This window comes from Petaurus breviceps, unplaced genomic scaffold, assembly GCF_028583685.1.
Source record: "Petaurus breviceps papuanus isolate PSGF00001 unplaced genomic scaffold, PetGlider_PUasm1.0 37, whole genome shotgun sequence".
NCBI classification, from domain to species: Eukaryota; Metazoa; Chordata; class Mammalia; order Diprotodontia; family Petauridae; genus Petaurus; species Petaurus breviceps.
In genome coordinates, this window is record NW_027186296.1 from 97156324 (window position 1) to 97173737 (window position 17414).

General features: G+C 40.5%; 1 pseudogene; it reads left to right on the plus strand.

The window, feature by feature from the left end:
- The first annotated feature begins 237 nt into the window (after positions 1-237).
- Positions 238-17414, plus strand: part of LOC138169548 (small ribosomal subunit protein uS17-like) — a 29177-nt pseudogene continuing 12000 nt past the window's right edge.

Sequence of the window (17414 nt, forward strand, 5' to 3'; positions counted from 1 at the left end):
GCCGCCACCAGCCAGGCAGGAAGCTGGGCAGTGCGCAGGCGCCGCCCGCCCGCTTGCAGCTTTAACCTGACACTGGGGGCAGCGAGCCGGGGCAAAGGGGGTGATGTCTGAGGAGAGATAAAGTTGGGAGACTGAAGGAGCTCCGTGCTCAGTTACACCTGATACACTGTTTCCGTTGAACTCGCCGGCCGATCCCAGCTCAGCCCACCCAAGACGGAAGCGACGAAAAGGGCACATAACAAGCTAGTTGAGATATCTGGGAATTGTGGTTCTAGAGGAGAGCAAAGGAACACGCTATTCCCGAGGACTTATGGGAATTGCAGTCCTGAGTCTTTAATCCGCACGATCGCAGAGACGTGAAGAAGAGATTTCTGGGTAGGGTAGTCGCACGTCAGGGCAAGCATCCGACAGGAAGTAAGAGTCCCTGGAGGACGCGACGTGGAAAGGCGGGGAAATAAACTAGGAGACAAGCTGTTCGGAAAGTAAACTACAGATCCCAGAATGCCGTGGGCCACTTCAGGCTTCTCGAGTGCAGCCTTTGGCACAGCGCCCGGAAGGGCGGAGTACCCAATAGGCGGGATCTGGGGCGGAGTTTCCGCTTTCTCCTCCCCTCATCTCCATGGAGTTTCTAAAGCCATTGAGCCGCCTTACTTCTGTCTTCTGATTACTTGGTCGTCGAAGAAGGGAAATCTATCGAGGGACTGGAAGTCGTTAGACCCCGCTGAATTCATCAGACACTTTTCAAGCGCCCACTTCTTGCAAGGTACCCGCACCCCCACCCCCACCCCCACTACCCCGGTGGATGGTACCGAGATACGCCAGCCGGGCCCTGCCTTCGAGGACCTTCCCTTCTCCTGAAAAGGGATGAAGCACACGCATAACGGTGATGCCAGAGAGAGAAGGAGACAAGTGGAAAGGAAAGAGAAGGCCCAAGCACAGTGCTACGAGAAACTCGAGTGCGCCGAGATGAGCTCCGGCCAGGGTCGGGGAAGGGGCTTGGGAGCTGGGCCTGGAGGGAAGAGAAGGATTTAGTCGGAGGTGACAGGTGAGGGAATGCGGTCCCGTGGCCGAGGAATCGCTTGGAGAGAGCCCGCTCGAGAGAACTGCAGGGGGATGGTTTGAGGTAAGTCAGCAAAGATATTTGCAGCCGAACTGTGGGAGCCCTTGAATGGCGCTCAGAGATCGTAGATGAATGAACCTCAGAGGCCATCTAGTCCAACCCTTTCATTTCATTTATTTAAAGTATATTTGATAAAAATAATTTTTTTTCAGTCAACAAAAATCTGTCTTCTCTCCCTCCTCAGACCCCCCCACTCCTACTGACAGTGAGAAAGAAAGAAAAACAAGATCCCTGTTACAGACTTGGGCAGTGGATAGAAACCTGGGTCCATGGAATCAGGAAGTCCTTTATTAAGATCCAACCTCAGACACTACTCAGTTGTGTGACCCTGGCCAAGTCATTTAACCGCTGTCTGCCTCAGATTCCTCATCTGTAAAATAGGGGTAATAATAGCACCTACCTCCTAAGGTTGTTGTGAAGATCAAATGAAGTAATATTTGTAAAGCACTTAGCACAAAGTGCCAGGGGCTTAATAATGCTTATTCCTTCTTTCCTTCTCCCCTCCCCCCCCATACACATAGAAAGAAAAAAAAATTCCTGTTATAGATTTGCTTGGGACAGTGGATAGAAACCTGGGCCCATTTGTCAGAAAGACCTTTATTCAGATCCAACCTCAGACACTACCTAGCTGTGTGACCCTGGCCAAGTCATTTAACCTCTGTCTGCTTCAGATTCCATTCCACTTCTGTGAAATGGAGGTAATAACAGCATCGACCTCTTAGGGTTGTTGTGAGAATCAAATGAGGAAATATTTGAAAAGCACTTAGCATAGTGCCTGGCATGAAGTAGGTGCTTAATAAATGCTTATTCTTTTCTTCCATTCTTGCAAGTATGAGAATGCAGGAAAGGCAGAATAGTGTTAGCTTGTAGAGAATTTTGCCTCTATAAAATTTAGTTAAGGCAATATTTTCCCTTGCAGAACTTATAGGTTAGTGGAGGAACAAGGCAGGATCTATGAGTTTTGTCAGTATAGACAATTCTTTCACCAATTTGACTCTACCCCTCAGTGATTTAGTAGGCAGTCTTCAAGAGCTGCCAGGGCCAAAAGAACTATCCTGTGACCAACCTGTTGATTAATCTCTTCAGACTTAGCTAAGTAGGTCTTTGGATGACAGATAAAGTTCATCACCTGTATTCAAAATCTTTTTAGTTTGGTAGGGCCCACCAGAGTTTGGTATAGCTTTTGAGAATCCTTCATGTCATAATGAGGACTTAAGTGAAGATGACCATCAATATTTTTTCTTCAAATAACTAATAGATAAGTGCATAAGAAAGGTAAGAATAGATTGCTGTCTGAAGTCCTAGAGAGAAAGGTCAAAAACAATTGGTTTATCAAAGAAGACTTCTTGGAGAAGTTGATATTTCAGTTAGGCTTTAAGAATAGGAGTAATTTTAGCAGGAAGAGAGGAAGGACAGAATTTCAGGTGTGGGGAATAGCCTGAGCAAAGGCACAAATGAATGCAAGCCCAAGGTAGGTATGAGGACCATAAGTTCTTTGGCTAATAGTGTAGTTGGAAGGGAATTGAGTAAGACCTGAAGGTTAAGGGGTTGCCAGGTTGTAGTGGGTCTCCATTGTCAAGATAAGCAATTTGGACTTTATTTGGTAGTCAGTAGGGAAACACCTCTTCCTCTAAGTCACTAACTTGTTGAAAGTACACTCAACTTTAGATTGTGTTTGCAGACAACTGTAATAGTAATGGAATTTAAAGATCCCCCTATATTGGCTTGGTTTTTGGGTTGAGTGTTAAAACCCAGAACTTGTGAATCCCACTTTTGGGATGGACTTGTTGATGTGAAAAGAGAGGGCTGAACTGGGAGGAGCTGGTGTCATGGATTTAGAGAGGCAGAAGAATTTTTGGAAGCAGCATCATGGAGGCAGAGAGAGAGAGAGAGAGAGGTCCTTCAGGACCCCTGAACCAACAGCAAGGTTCCAGAACCTCTGCAACAACAGCACTGTCCTTCACCAGCAGACAATTCTGGCAAAACAACATCAAAACAGACAGACAAAATACTTGCATCACAGCCACGTCTCCTCAGTCCTTGGCAATTCTGGGTGCCAGCTCTCGAAAGTCCTGGGCAGCTCGAACTGGCCCATAGCAATCCTCTCTCTCTCTCTCTCTCTCTCTCTCTCTCTCTCTCTCTCTCTCTCTCTCTCTCTCTCTCTCTCTCTGCCTCCATGATGCTGCTTCCAAAAATTCTTCTGCCTCTCTAAATCCATGGCACCAGCTCCTCCCAGTTCAGCACACTCTTTTCACATCATCAAGTCCATCCCACAAGTGGGATTTACAAGCTCTGAGTTTTAACACTCAACCCAAAAACCAAGCCAATACAGGGGGATCTTTAAATTCCATTACTATTACAACAACAAACACCAGGGACTAACTATTGTAAGCCATTGGAGAGCTCTAGTCCATGATCAAATTGATTCCCCTGCTCTTTAGAAAATTTGTTTCTCCCTTGATATCTGCTGCACCGTCTATGTTGTAGGCACTTTTAAGATTCCTAATCACTCAAAGAAATCTAGGGCTTATCATTTGCTTGTAGTAGTGCCAGGTTCAAGATCCTCATGACTTTTTATTGGATTGTAGGATTTAAAACTAGAAGAGACTTAGAGATAATCTAGTTCAACATGGTATGAATAAGATCATAGGTTTAGAACTGGAATTTCTTCTAGTCCAACCCCCTCATTTTACAGAGGTGGAAACTAAATAACAGAGAGTTTAAGACTGGGCCCAGGTAACACAGGTACCACATAGAAGAAACTTGTTTCAAATTAAAATTCTCTGTCTCCCAGGATAAGGCTTTTTCTGCAACACTGAGAAGTTTGAACTCAGAAATAAGAAAATTAGCCCTCAAGCATTTAATAACTCGAATGCAATTTAAATGATTGAAATAAGTATGTTTAAGGCAAAACCAATGTCATGTGTGCAGCTGATACATAACCAACTGTAATGGAAATGCATATTTAAAGATCTTCCCCGCCCCTAGGCTAAAGTGCACCTGGAGCCTGGGGTGGGAAGCTTGTTTTTCAGTAGATCCTTCTTGATTGGCCAGTGAGTCAATAAGGTTGTTACATTCTCTGAGCCAGGAGAAGACTATATAAGCCCTGATGTGCAGCTTTGTTTTGGGGCTCACTTTGAGAAGTGTTCTGTGATTTGATATGGATTCTGGGAAGCCGTTGTCCAGAGCTACCCGGCTTTGAAAAACCCAGATGTTGAAACCCAGATGTTGTTTGGTATGGATGTAATGGTTGCACAGTTTGGAAAACTGTCTACTTGATCTGTTTTTCTGTCTTGATAATTCTGTCTATATGTTCTGAAGTTCGGGGTGCTGACCTTTTTCCCCTGAACTAGGTAAACGATATATGTTTGATTAAAGTAAGCTTGTTAACCCATTTTGAGTTGCTTTCCTTTATCAAAGCAGATCCAAGAACCTGTGGTGGTGTATCAGCAATGCCATATTCACAATGCCTATGGAGATTACAGTATGCTGATATAATTATCCATCACAAAATACATCATGCTTGTCATATAAGGGAATAAGCTGGAAAATTTATTAAGATACCAAAAGACTGAGTCCCAAAACCAGAAAGTGAAAGCCATCAGAGTAGTTATGACATTGGCACAGGTAGATAAAGTAGAAAGCACCCACATTTTCAAGCCTTTAAAACAGAACAGGCTACCTCAGGCAAAGGTCCTCCTCTCCCCACGCACAGCAACCACCCAGCATCCTGGAAGCGCGCTCCCAGCAGCTCTGGCCCCTGGCAGTCCTCAGCAGGAGTCCTTAGCAGAAAGTCCTTAGCAGTCCTAACTCAAAAAGGGCTTCGCGCTGCCGCCGCCTCTGCTGCTGCCGCCACCACCGCCAGCCACCGCAGGAACGCTAGCTTGGCTTTCGCTTTCTCTTGCTCCGCCCCTTCCTGCTACGTCAGCACGTCCAATGGGGCATGGAAGATCTTTAAATCCCATAACCCTTACAGGTGGCAGCAACCCTGAGGATGCTTGGGGTGCTTGCTGCTACAAAATGGCATCACGAACAGGATCTGCAGAGTAAAAGGAAAGTATGGGGGCTGGGATAATTGTTTGTTTCCTAGTTGTGGTAGCTGTGACTCTGTGGAGCCGTGGAGCAGGAGAGAAGAATGGCCTGCATGTGGACTTCACTGAGCTGAGAGCAGGAATGGTGAGCTGCCTGCATCGGGACCTGGGCAGAAGCCAGGAGCGGCTGCCGCCTGCAGGAGGAGAAGGAACCCAGGAGTTTGGAATTCAGCAACAGGAAAAGATAAGAACTGAGCAGCAAAGCAGGGGCACTGAATGTGTTTCCTGGCTGCATCCCACAGTTTGGGACCCTGGGGGAGGATGGACTTGTGACTATGGTGGGTGGAATGAAGTGCCATGGACTCCCACTGACCCCACCTAGTTGGTTTTGTTGCCCAGCCCCCTCTCTGTACTTGGAAGCAGGGGCTGGAGCTGTGTGAGGGGAAGGAAACCCCACCCCCCCACCCCAAGAGAACTTTATTTGGACACTTGTTTTGAATTGAAGTGATAATGCTATGTACTTTGTGTTTGTTTAAGGCCCAGTGGCCACTTTGGTAACTTTAGTTCTGTATCTTGAAAATGTGACCTAAGAAATGTTCAGTGCTAATTCAAAAGTAAATTGACTATGCTATGGGCATGAAAGATCTTGGGGCCGAATGTAATGGAAATGCAAATTTAAAGATCTTCCCTGCCCCTAGGCTAAAGTGCACCTGGAGCCTGGGGTGGGAGGCTTGTTTTTCAGTAGATACTTCTTGATTGGCCAGTGAGTCAATAAGGTTGTTACATTCTCTGAGCTAGGAGAAGGCTATATAAGCCCTGATGTGCAGCTTTGTTTTGGGGCTCACTTTGAGAAGTGTTCTGTGATTTGATATGGATTCTGGGAAGCCGTTGTCCAGAGCTACCCGGCTTTGAAAAACCCAGATGTTGAAACCCAGATGTTGTTTGGTATGGATGTAATGGTTGCACAGTTTGGAAAACTGTCTACTTGATCTGTTTTTCTGTCTTGATAATTCTCTCTGTATATGCTGAAGTTCGGGGTGCTGACCTTTTTCCCCTGAACTAGGTAAATGATATATGTTTGACTGATAAAAGTAAGCTTGTTAACCCATTTTGAGTTGCTTTCCTTTATCAAAGCAGATCCAAGAACCTGTGGTGGCAGCAACCCTGAGGACGCTTGGGGTGTTTGCTGCTACACCAACCAACAAACTATAAATGTCAGAAAATAAGAGGGAACAAAGTGTTCCAGGAAAAAGACCTATTGTACCTCAACCTCTATATTGTTCTCAGAAACTGGTATCTGAAATGATCATAAAATAGTTAGGAAAAATGGTTTGTGGCAACCATTTGATTCCCAAATGCATGATCTATATATGACCGCTAAGGTACAAAGTTAGAAGACACAGAAGAAAATTAGGTGTACATTTGAGTACTGGCTCTGCCATGTATTAGCTGTTGACAAGTCACTTTATCTCTTTGAGACTTAATTTACCCCTCAGTAGAATGAAAGACTATGAGGTCTCTTACAGTTCTATGAAAAAAGAGAAAAATAAATATAGTAAGCATAGTGCTTTGTCCTAATTGATGAGTGCCTCCCTATTGTGTCTGCTTCCATCCCTGTCCCTCACCCCCTTCTAGTTTTATAAGCATAAATCAGTACTGTCCTTGCTGCTGCTAGAAAGGGTATGTAAATCTACTCCCTTAATAATCCCAGTGATTTCAAACTGAAATACTCTTCCCTGGTGTTCCCCATTAACATGTAGGTTCCCCAAAGCCAAGAATTGACTTCTATATTTGTATCTCCAGGTTTAGCACCATATTTGGTAACAAGTAAGCACTTAAAATTTTTCATTCATTCAAAGAAGGCCATTATCGTATTGCCCAAAGGGTACCTTTTTTAGGATGTGAATTTAATGGGTTTAGGGGGGAAATGGTATTCTATAGTCCCAGGGTTAGACTCCTTTGTGACTTGTTTTGGAAGGCTGTTTGTCTTTTGTATTATTTAAAGTGTTTATGTAAAGTTACTTGAGGGTAGGAACTTTCTTTCACACCAGGATGGTTGTGTGGAAGGAATACTGGAAATGGAGTTAGTAGACCTGGGTTTGAATCTTAATCCTGCCACCTCCTGGCAGTGTAACTTTTCACAATCATTAAGCCTCTAAACATAATTTTCTGTATCTGTAAAATGGGCATGCTTATTACCTAACTCATAAAATTGTTGTAAGGATGAAATATGATTAGTGTATGCAAAGTGTTACATGGATGTCAGCTACTGATTGATAGATATGCTAGAAGTTGCCACAAGGTGTAACTTTATGGATTTTTTTTCACAAAAACATTTATGCTTGTGGAAGTAGGAGTCTATTCACTGCCCCTCCTCCCCCCAGTTATTTCAGTATCAGAATAATAGATCAGACAGTTGAAACATTGTTTTACCTTTTTTTTTTTTAACTCAGAACATGTTTGGGTAAATATGTATGTTTATGTGTTTTAATTTAAAGTAAAACACAACCTGGATGGAGTTGTATGGCTGCTAGTGTACCTTATGTTTGTGAAAAGTATGTGGTTCTGTATGATGCTGTTTTTCATTGCTTTAATATGTCTTAGTGTTATTGCAGATTATTGGTGATTTCAGAATATTTTCTTCCTAAAATGTAGTTAGATTAACATGAGAATTTGAATTTGATGATATGATTGAAAAAGACTTTCTCCTTAGAAAAACCTAAAAAACTTTGTGTCCTCAGAAAATTATAACTTTATACCATTAGAGGGAGTTTTAGCTCTTTGCTATGGAGATAATTAGGATCCTTGAGGCTCTTCTGGTAGTTAACCTTGAAAGATGTCTACCAGACTTCTGCATCTCTAAAGTGAAAGTAGTTTCTGTTCTACTGATCTCACAAAGTTATTATAAAGCTCAAGGGATATGTAAAATAGCTTTTAAACATATTGATTGCCATATAAAATGACTCCAGGTCTGGAGTCAAGAAGACTTTTCTTCCTGAGTTCAAATTAGGCCTCAGACACTTACTAGCTGTGCCCTGTGTGATTCAATAACAACAAAAATCTTCAGCTCGTTTTACAGGTAAGGATCGAGGTAAAAAAAAAAAAAGGGTTAAGTGACTTTCCCAGGGTTCACACAGCAGTGTCTGAGGCTGGATTTGAATTCAGGAAGAAGAGACTTCCTGATTCCAAGCCCAGTGCTCTGTCTACTGTGCCATCTAGCTATCTGCATGTGGCAGAGAAGAAAATGACAAACCACTCCAGTATTTTTGCCAAGAAAATCCCAAATGGGGTCACAAAGAGTCAGATACAACTGAAACAACCAAACAACAACAAATATGAAATATTACATTGCTATATAAAATATCCTATTCCAGTGCTTCACTCTCATTAGAAGTGACTCTACTTTCTCAAAGGCTATACTAGTAGAATGAACTCTGTACATTCTACCAAGCTGGAAAGGCCTTCAAGTACAGACCCAACCAGTGACTATTCCAGTTGTTCAAAGACAGAGCTAACTAAGTTAGAAAAAAACTCATCTCCAAAATGTTGAGTATGACAATTTCTCAAGCTCAGTAATTCACAAAGCATACCTACAAAGGTGTAGAGGTATTATATAACCTACATTGGAAACACACTGATGAAATCGCAAATCCTGGAAGTACTAAGCTATGTATAATTGTTTAGGTTTATTATTTCTGAGGTAAATATTGTTTTTTAGCCAGTAAAAGACCTTAGAGATCATATAGTTCAACCTCCTCATTTTATAGATGAGAAAACAGACCCACTGAAACATACATACTATTTCCCTATCATGACAGAGAATTCAGACAGAAATTGTATATATCATCAGACAAAGTTTGTATGGAATATTTTTTGCTTTGTTCTTGTTGTTGTTACAAGATAAAATGGGAAATGAATATAATAGGAAGACAGAAGACTTCAAAAATGCGCAAAAAATTAAAACCTGAAATTCAGAGAAATAAAGCAGTATTCACAATTTCAGAGTAGACCTAGAACTATAATTCTTCTTTCCTGACTTTCTATGAAGGTTTGATGGTGAGATGAAATGTTTTTTTTTTCTTTGACTCCTAAATACCAGCTATAGAAGAGGCCCTTTGGGGCTTAATTCACAAGAGACCCCAGATTACTTTGTTGTAGTAGAATTGCATTAAAATGGATAAATTCATAAAAATAGATTTTTTCAGTCTAAGGGACATGTAACAGCTTAGCCTACCTTTTATATAGTTAAATAACTTGTGAAAAGTGCTTTCCCCACACAGTAAAAAAAAGAAAGAGAGAGAGAAAGAGATGGGAAAAGGATGAAAAAAAGGAGGTGGAAAGGTGTGAAGGACAGGTTTCTGCTACACTGCCATATTGTCAAGGCACATAATGACTTTAACCTGGGTACCAAGTGTTGTCTATGCATAATGTATAGCCCTATATTTCATTTTTGAAGTGTGTATGTCTTGTCTCTCAAGTGATAATTGTAAGCCAGAGACCAGACCATAATATTTTTGTATTCAGCACAGTACCTACTAGCATAGGACTATATCAGGAGCTGGATAAATATTTTGTGGCCTAACTTCTTAGAAAACCTTGTCTGTCCCAGGAGGTTCCTGGCCAACTGAAGGTGAAGACTAGGATAGTTGTGGGAGAAAAGCAGCATAATCCTACTGTTTCCCGTGACCCTTTCTTACTGCAAATCTAGCCTTTTGATATAGGGAGACCAAACCAGTCACTGTTCATCCTCGATTTGGAAGTCTATTCTGATCTTTCTGCTTCCCAAACTGAAATTCTTTGAAGGTGTTTAGAAGTAGATTAGGAGATAATTTCCAGCAAGGTCTGTAACTGGTCTTGGTTAATTCAATTTGTTGATCCCAGTTCTTATGTCACCTTCAGGCACTTCCTCTTCAATTAAGACTTGGCAGGTTTTGAGATGCCTTCCACCAGCAAGGTACTTACTTAAAAGTACCTACTAAGCAGTTGGAAAATTTAAGAGGTTTTTTAATACTGTCATTAAAAAACTAAACAAATAACTATTAAATCTACTTGAAAATTATCTTCAGTTTTTGACTTGATTTAAAAATGCGTAGTAACAAGCTGCTTATAACCTTCTTCTGTAATGGACACTTAGATATTAACAGGACAGCTAGGCCAATTATAATTTGACAGGAATAACCGGCCGGGACTGCCTCTCAGACCGAAAGACAGCAGCAAGCTTTCTGTTAGACATAATTTTATAGACAATGTGATTGCTGGCAACGAAATATGTTTCTAAGGGGTACCATATCTGTAGCATTGTGTCTATTGAGGCAAAACATTCTCAGTATTATTCTTGTTAAGGCAAAGCATTCCCAGTATTATTTCTATTCAAGCAAAACATTCTCAGTATTATTCTTATTGAAACAAATCCTTAGTGTTATTTCTACTGAAGCGAAACAGACCTGAATCTGTGGGAATCTGTGGCATGTTTTAGCAACACAGGTGAAACATTTCTTTACTATTGGAGCCTATTAGGTGGTTTCCAAGGAACCCAGTAGGGGTCCCTCTAGCAGGTTTAAGGGGGCTCTAGTGTATAATTTCTGGTGGGCACTTCACTTCATTGCATGTAAATGTTATAGTCTACATGGTACTTAATTGTGATGGTTGGATTTTGAAAATCTATACTCTTATAATGTGGATCAAGGCAGATTCATTAATGATGAAAATAAAGCTCAAGTTATTAAAATAATTCATATTTTTATTTATAAGGTCTATGAATATGTCCATTATTTTATGGCAGAAATTTATTTTATTTTTCAGCTTTATATCTATAGTACTTTGCAAATGGTAGATGTTTAATGCTAGTTGCAGCTCTACCGCTGTCTGTAACTTTAGCACAGTCACCTTCCTTCTCTGGGCCTCTGCTTCCTCATCTGTATGTTGAGGTTTAAAACTGAATAGATGATCTCTAATGTCATTTCCATCTCTGACATTCCATTTCCAATATGTATTGTTGGAAATTAGTGCAGTTGCCTTCTTTACCAAAATAAGATAACTTGCTGAAGTCTGAGAATATTAGAGTCATAAGGGGACATTAAAGACGTTGCAGTAGAATTGGGTTAAATTCATAATTTCATAATAGGCCTTCCCACAAAAATCCTTGGCATATTGACCATATACAAATCATTTGACTACTCTGAGCCTCAATTTTTTTCATCTGCAAAATGGGAATGATACTGTCTCACAGAGTTATCATGAAGATCAAATGAGATAATATTTGTAAAGAGCTATAGATGAATGAATGAATGAAAAAACTTATGTCTAAAACAGTATACTGAGTACTAGGGTTTAAAGTAGAGAAGTAAGATAGCCCCTGCTTTCAGTCAGTCAGTAAACATTTAGTAATCACCAACTATGTTCCAGGCACTGTGTTTAAGTACTAGACATTCAAAGAAAAACCAAAGATAGCCCCCACCCTAAAGCCCACAGTCCAGTGGTGGAAGACAACAGATAAAAAGAAGCTGTAAAGTTAAGGGGGTACTTGGTATGGAGTATGTGAAGAAGTCCTTCAAGTATTTACTCTGGGACCCTTCCTTAAATAGAGAATCTGGGAGTAATTCTGATAGCCCCTACTCTGAAAGAACTTAACTTCCTATTGGAGGAGACAACCTACAGGTTTCTACTCCAAGTCAGATGGAAAGGCACCATGGTCTTTAGAGCATAATAGCAAAGCAGGTGATAATGCATTTTTAGTGTCATTTTCATTAAAAACACCATATTAGTTTCCAACATTTGTTTGAGAGTACAAGGATTTGGGTAAGAATTTTCTTCTTTTGGTCAGTGCACAAGATGAATGCTCTTTGTTATCCTTTTAAAAGTGACTTGCCCAAAGTTACATAGCTAGTTATATATAGATTACTCTCATTGTTACATTCTACCTTCCAGCCAAAGTGGCCTTCTTGTTCTTCACATATGACACACTCCATTTCCTGTTTCTGTGTTTTTGAATTTGCTCTCCCTTGCATCTAAAATGCAATTCCTCCTTCCTTCTGCCTCATAGAATCCCTGACTTCCTTCAAGACTCAGCTGATTTCACCTTCCTGCAGTATGAAGCCTTTACACAAATATACATACACATAACCCATGTGCACATGTATGCACCTGAACTTCCTCCTCTGCCCCAAACTACCTTGTATTTAATTCTGTGCATACTTATTGCATATGTGCATGCTTTCTCCCTTATAGGATTAAGCTACTTGGGGGGGGGGGGAGAGGACTGTCAGTATTGCCAACTCCTAATGCAGTGCCTGCCACCTCATAGTAGGCATTTAATGAGTGTTTGTTGTTTGCTTCAGGGAATAGATTTAGTAGCAGAATTTCAAAGAGGTAAATTTAGATTTTATGTAAGGAAACACTTCCTAATAATTGTTGTTGTTCAATCATTTCAGTTGGGTCAGTCCCCATTTGGAGTTTTCTTGGCAAAGATAATGGAGTGTTTTGCCATTTCCTTCTCCAGCTCATTTTATAGAGGAAGAACTGAGGCAAGCAGGGTTAAGTGACTTGCCCATAGTTACAGAGTAGTAGGCCAGATTTGAATTTAGGAAGATGTCTTTCTGATTCCTAGCCCAGTGCTTGAACCACTGTGTGATTCTCTGTGTAGGATGCCTCTCTTAATAATTAGAATTATCCAAAAGTGGAGTGGGAGGTAATAGGCTTTTTTCACTGCATGTCTTCTAAGGTTAAATGATGACTTTTAGGTGGTGTTGTGGAAGCAATTCTTTCTCAGGTACTGTTTGGACTAGATGGCCTTTGAGAGGTCCCTTTGAATTCTGAGGTATCTATGAAGTAAGGCTACTTAGGTTGAAGGAGTTTGTAAAATTTGTTTCCATTTTAGTTAGAACTTTAGATACTATATGTATGGTTACAATGTACTTCATATTTCTATAGTATGTTTCTTCTAAGGATTATAGTCTTTGTTGTTTAGTTGTGACCAGTTTTTCATAATACCATTTGGGGTTTTCTTGGCAAAAACGTTGGAAATGGTTTGCCATTTCCTTTCCTGGTTCTTTTACAGATATGAGGAAACTGAAGCAAACAGGGTCAGTAAGTATTGAATGAACTTTCCTTTGTGACCATGGGCAAATCATTTCCCCTCCCTTTAATCCAATTTTTCCCACCTATAAAATAAGAAATTAAAACTAAATGATCCCTAAAGTCCTTTCTAGAGAGTTTTTGGAGGGGGTTGTCTTCAAGGTTTCTTTCAACTTCTCCACAAAAACATCTCTTTGCTCTAAGGGTTATCCATTACCCCTGTCCCAGAGAGGAAGCAGCAACCTTGTGTATGTTGGAGTATCTGCCTCTTTTAATGGAGTGATAGCCAGTACTCCTCCACTCCTACCCCCCCCCCAAAAAAAATTAGGGCATCTTTTATACCTCTTGAGTTAGATGTAGTATGTGGTGCTTCCTTCAGGTACACACATTCCTAGTACAGTTCTGTATTTTTCCACCATATACTATGCTGATTTCATCCACCCTTCTGTTTGCACCATTTTCTCACAGTAGCAGACAAAGCTGATTCATTAATAAGTGCCTACATTACTCAGTACAGTTAGATCTCTCAATGACTTTCTCTTTACTAGAAACTGTAGTGATCTTCCTCCACAGGAGGCAAATTTTGGAAAGCCACATGATACTGGCACTGAAGAATTCTTGTGACTCATTAATTTATTTAACAACCTCCTGACATACAGGGTTGGGGGTCGGAAAGTATCGGGAGACACTTCCCTACTACCTCTGGTGGTTGTCCCTAGGCTAATCCACTTGGCAACCAAAAAGTCAAATTCACAGTCTTGCTATCAGAAGATACAGATTGAAAATCCTTTCTTCCAGCTACCTGTTCAGCCAAGCTTAATATTTATGATTCAGCAATTATACTTAATTCTTTGCAGTAAGCTCTTTTTCCAGAGCTCAGTAATTATTTAATGCAGCATTTGAAAGATATTTCTGGAATCATTTGACCCCGTCCTTTCCTTGTATTAGTAATTATACCTGAAATTATTTTTAGATACTTTATTCAAATAGTTTACATGAGCAGGCATTAGTAATCATGTCCTCCGTGTATTTCTGAATTGTATTATAAGCTGCTTAGTAAAGTAATGCATAAAATGGCTGGACAGAGGACATCTCTCTTTGCATATTGGGTATCTACCAAAAGCATGTCAGAAAATCAGTTAAAGAGTCTTGTGTATGACCTGAATCATAGCTGGCCTCTAGTTAAGAATATAACAGTGAGCAAAACAGTCTCCAGTTTGCACTTAGCATTTGATGCAAACAAACCCTTATTAACCTGTTACTTCAGGAGAGCTGTCCAACAAAGAATTGTTGGCAAGCAATCCTTGCAATTTCTCCGTTTGCTTCTACTTTTACCACTTGATATGTAACTGAAAGTGATCCTTTCTTCATATCTTAATGCATTGTACTGCTTTTACACTTTTGGTCAGTATGTCTTCTTTTATTAGCTTAATGATTTCCATTGAATGGAAGGAACTTTTGGAATATCTTTATGTAAAGCACTATGCTAAGTGCAGGAATAGGGCTGCTGGGTGGTGTTGTAGATGCAGGCATTAGAGTCAGAAAAACTCATCTTACTGAGTTCAGATCTGGCATCAGACACTTACTAACTGTGTGACCCTGGGCAAGTTACCTAATCTCTGTTCACAAGATGGCAAACCATTCCACTACTTTTCCAAGAAGACTCTGTGGACCATGTAGTCCATGGGGTCAGAAAAAGTCACACTCTACTAAACAACTGAACAACAACAACAAGAAGAGGTATAAGATTGGATCCAGGTGATTCACAGTTGTATCCAGGTGTTGCACACATAGAAAGTTCAAGAGACTAATTTCAGGTCCTTTATGAAATTTGATTTGAGATGTTCTGCAAGAACAGGTGTATTTCCTTTACTTTACACACACTTCTTGGCTCTTTGTTGCCACTTCTAGACCCTCTACTACCACCATTACTCAGCTTTTTTCCTTTGCTGTTCACTCCCTCCAAGAATATATCTAGATTCAGATCCTGATGAAAATTATGAGTCAGCTCCTAAGGCATTTTTCTTCCTTTCTTGAAGAGTCAAGTACCCAGCTCAGTGTCTTTCTCTACATCTCAACTCCTCCCTTTTTATAATTGGGGGCTTATGTGATATGTCTTCTCTAATTCTCACAGAAGTTGCTGTTTGTCCTTTGTTCTCAAGAGGACCATGATATCAGGGAGGTGTAATAGTAATGGAATATAAAGATCCCCCTGTATTGGCTTGGTTTTTGGTGTTAAAACCCAGAGCTTGTTAATCCCACTTGTGGGATGGACTTGTTGACGTGAAAAGAGAGGACTGGACTGGGAGGAGCTGGTGACATAAATTTGGAGAGACACAAGAGAGAGGCAGAAGAATTTTTTGGAAGCAGCATTGTGGAGGCAGAGAGAGGCTGAGAGGATTGCTGAGAGCCACTTTGAATTGCCTAGGACTTTGAGAGCTGCCACCCAGAGCTGCCAAGGACTGAGGAGATATGGCTGTTATGCTGGTACTTTGTCTGTTTTGATGTTGTTTTGCCAGATTTGTCCACTGGTGAAGGACAATGCTGTTGTTGCAGAAGTCTTGGTACCTTGCTGTTGGTTCTGAAGCCCTGAAGAAGGATTTTCTTGTTGTTGTATGTTTACAGAAATCCTGGAAGAGGGTTTTGCTAATGTTTTCAGGGGTCCTAGGACTGTTCTGCAGACAGAGAATGAATTAATGAGGAGACTGGCTATGTATCTTGTGTCCTTGCTAAGCTTTGAAGAAAAGACCTCCATTTGGGTATTAAGTGCTGTGCTTAAGCTTGTTATAACTCTGGGGTAGGTTCAATTGTGATCCAAGGGTGGGGAATTTTTGACCTTTTTGTGCTCTGTGATTGAACAAATAAATGTACTTTACTTATGATTGGAAACTAATCTCCATTTGAGAACAGGGGCTTTGTGATGGACTAAATGAATGTACAGCCTAGGGGTGGAGTAGTATTTAGAAGAGGGACTTTGTGATTGATTAAATGAATGTACCTCCTGGGGTGGGGAAGTACTTGATTAAATCAGGTAGTACTTGGAGATTATTTAATCACACTTAGTAAATGCTGTATTTTGAATGATGCCATATTTTGATCTTCTCTGTTCCTAATTTTTCACTGAATAAAATGGAGAGCACCTATGCTGGTATTTTGAACCTTGGGAAGTTGCCTTTGCTTGGCATTACATTACAGGAGGTGATGCAAGTGAATTGTATTTAAGTGAGGGAGGAGCTGCCCACTAGGGACCAAGCTTCCAGTTGGGCAACACAGCTTTCTTTTCTTCCTTCCTTCCTTCCTACCTTCCGTCTCACCACATATTATTAAAATTATTGATTAATTAAAAATATTAATGTTCATAGTTAATTAGATTTTAAATCTTCCTCTGTTCTCCAATCCCTTATCCTGTTGCTGCTCATTCCTTTCTGAATTGGCTCCATTACCTTTCTAGAGACAACCTACTGATGAATGCCACTGGAAAAATCATAATTGTAATTTAAAATTCCACTAAAAGATTATGATATCTGTTCTTAACTGGCTGGACCATCACTGCTAGACAACAATCCTTTTACTCTCCCTGACTAGACTCCCTATCATACTCTCCTGTAGCATGTTTTCCAAACCTCCTCTCCTTGATCCTTCCATAATATTAGCAACACCCCAGCCCTTCATCTTAGAATATTACTTTATATTTTACCAAGAAATTAAAAATCATCTACCATAAACTTCCTCACCTCATATCCCTTCAAAATCATCCCCCATTTTTTCCTTTGCATTAGTCTCAAAGGAAGAGTAATCTTTCTCCAAGGCCAACCCATCTACTGGTATCCTTGATCCAATCTCCTTCCATTTCCTTTAGCAGTTTGTCCCTTCCATCATCTCCTTTCTGTAATCTTGATTCTCTCTTTACTACTGCCTCCTTCCTTGCTGCCTATAAATATGCCCAGATCTCCCATATCCTTAAAAAAAATACTCTTCAAAAACAAAACAAAAAAGCCTTCAGAAGACCCTATCATCTCTTCAGACTCTCATTCCTATACTTTTTTCTTTCTTTCACTGCCAAATTCCTAGTGAAAGCTGTTTATATTCATTCCATTTTATCGTATTCCACTCAGCCCCAAAACTTTCCAGTCTCGCTTCTGACCCTATCAGATTGAAATTCATCCTCTAAGATTCTAAATGATCTCTTA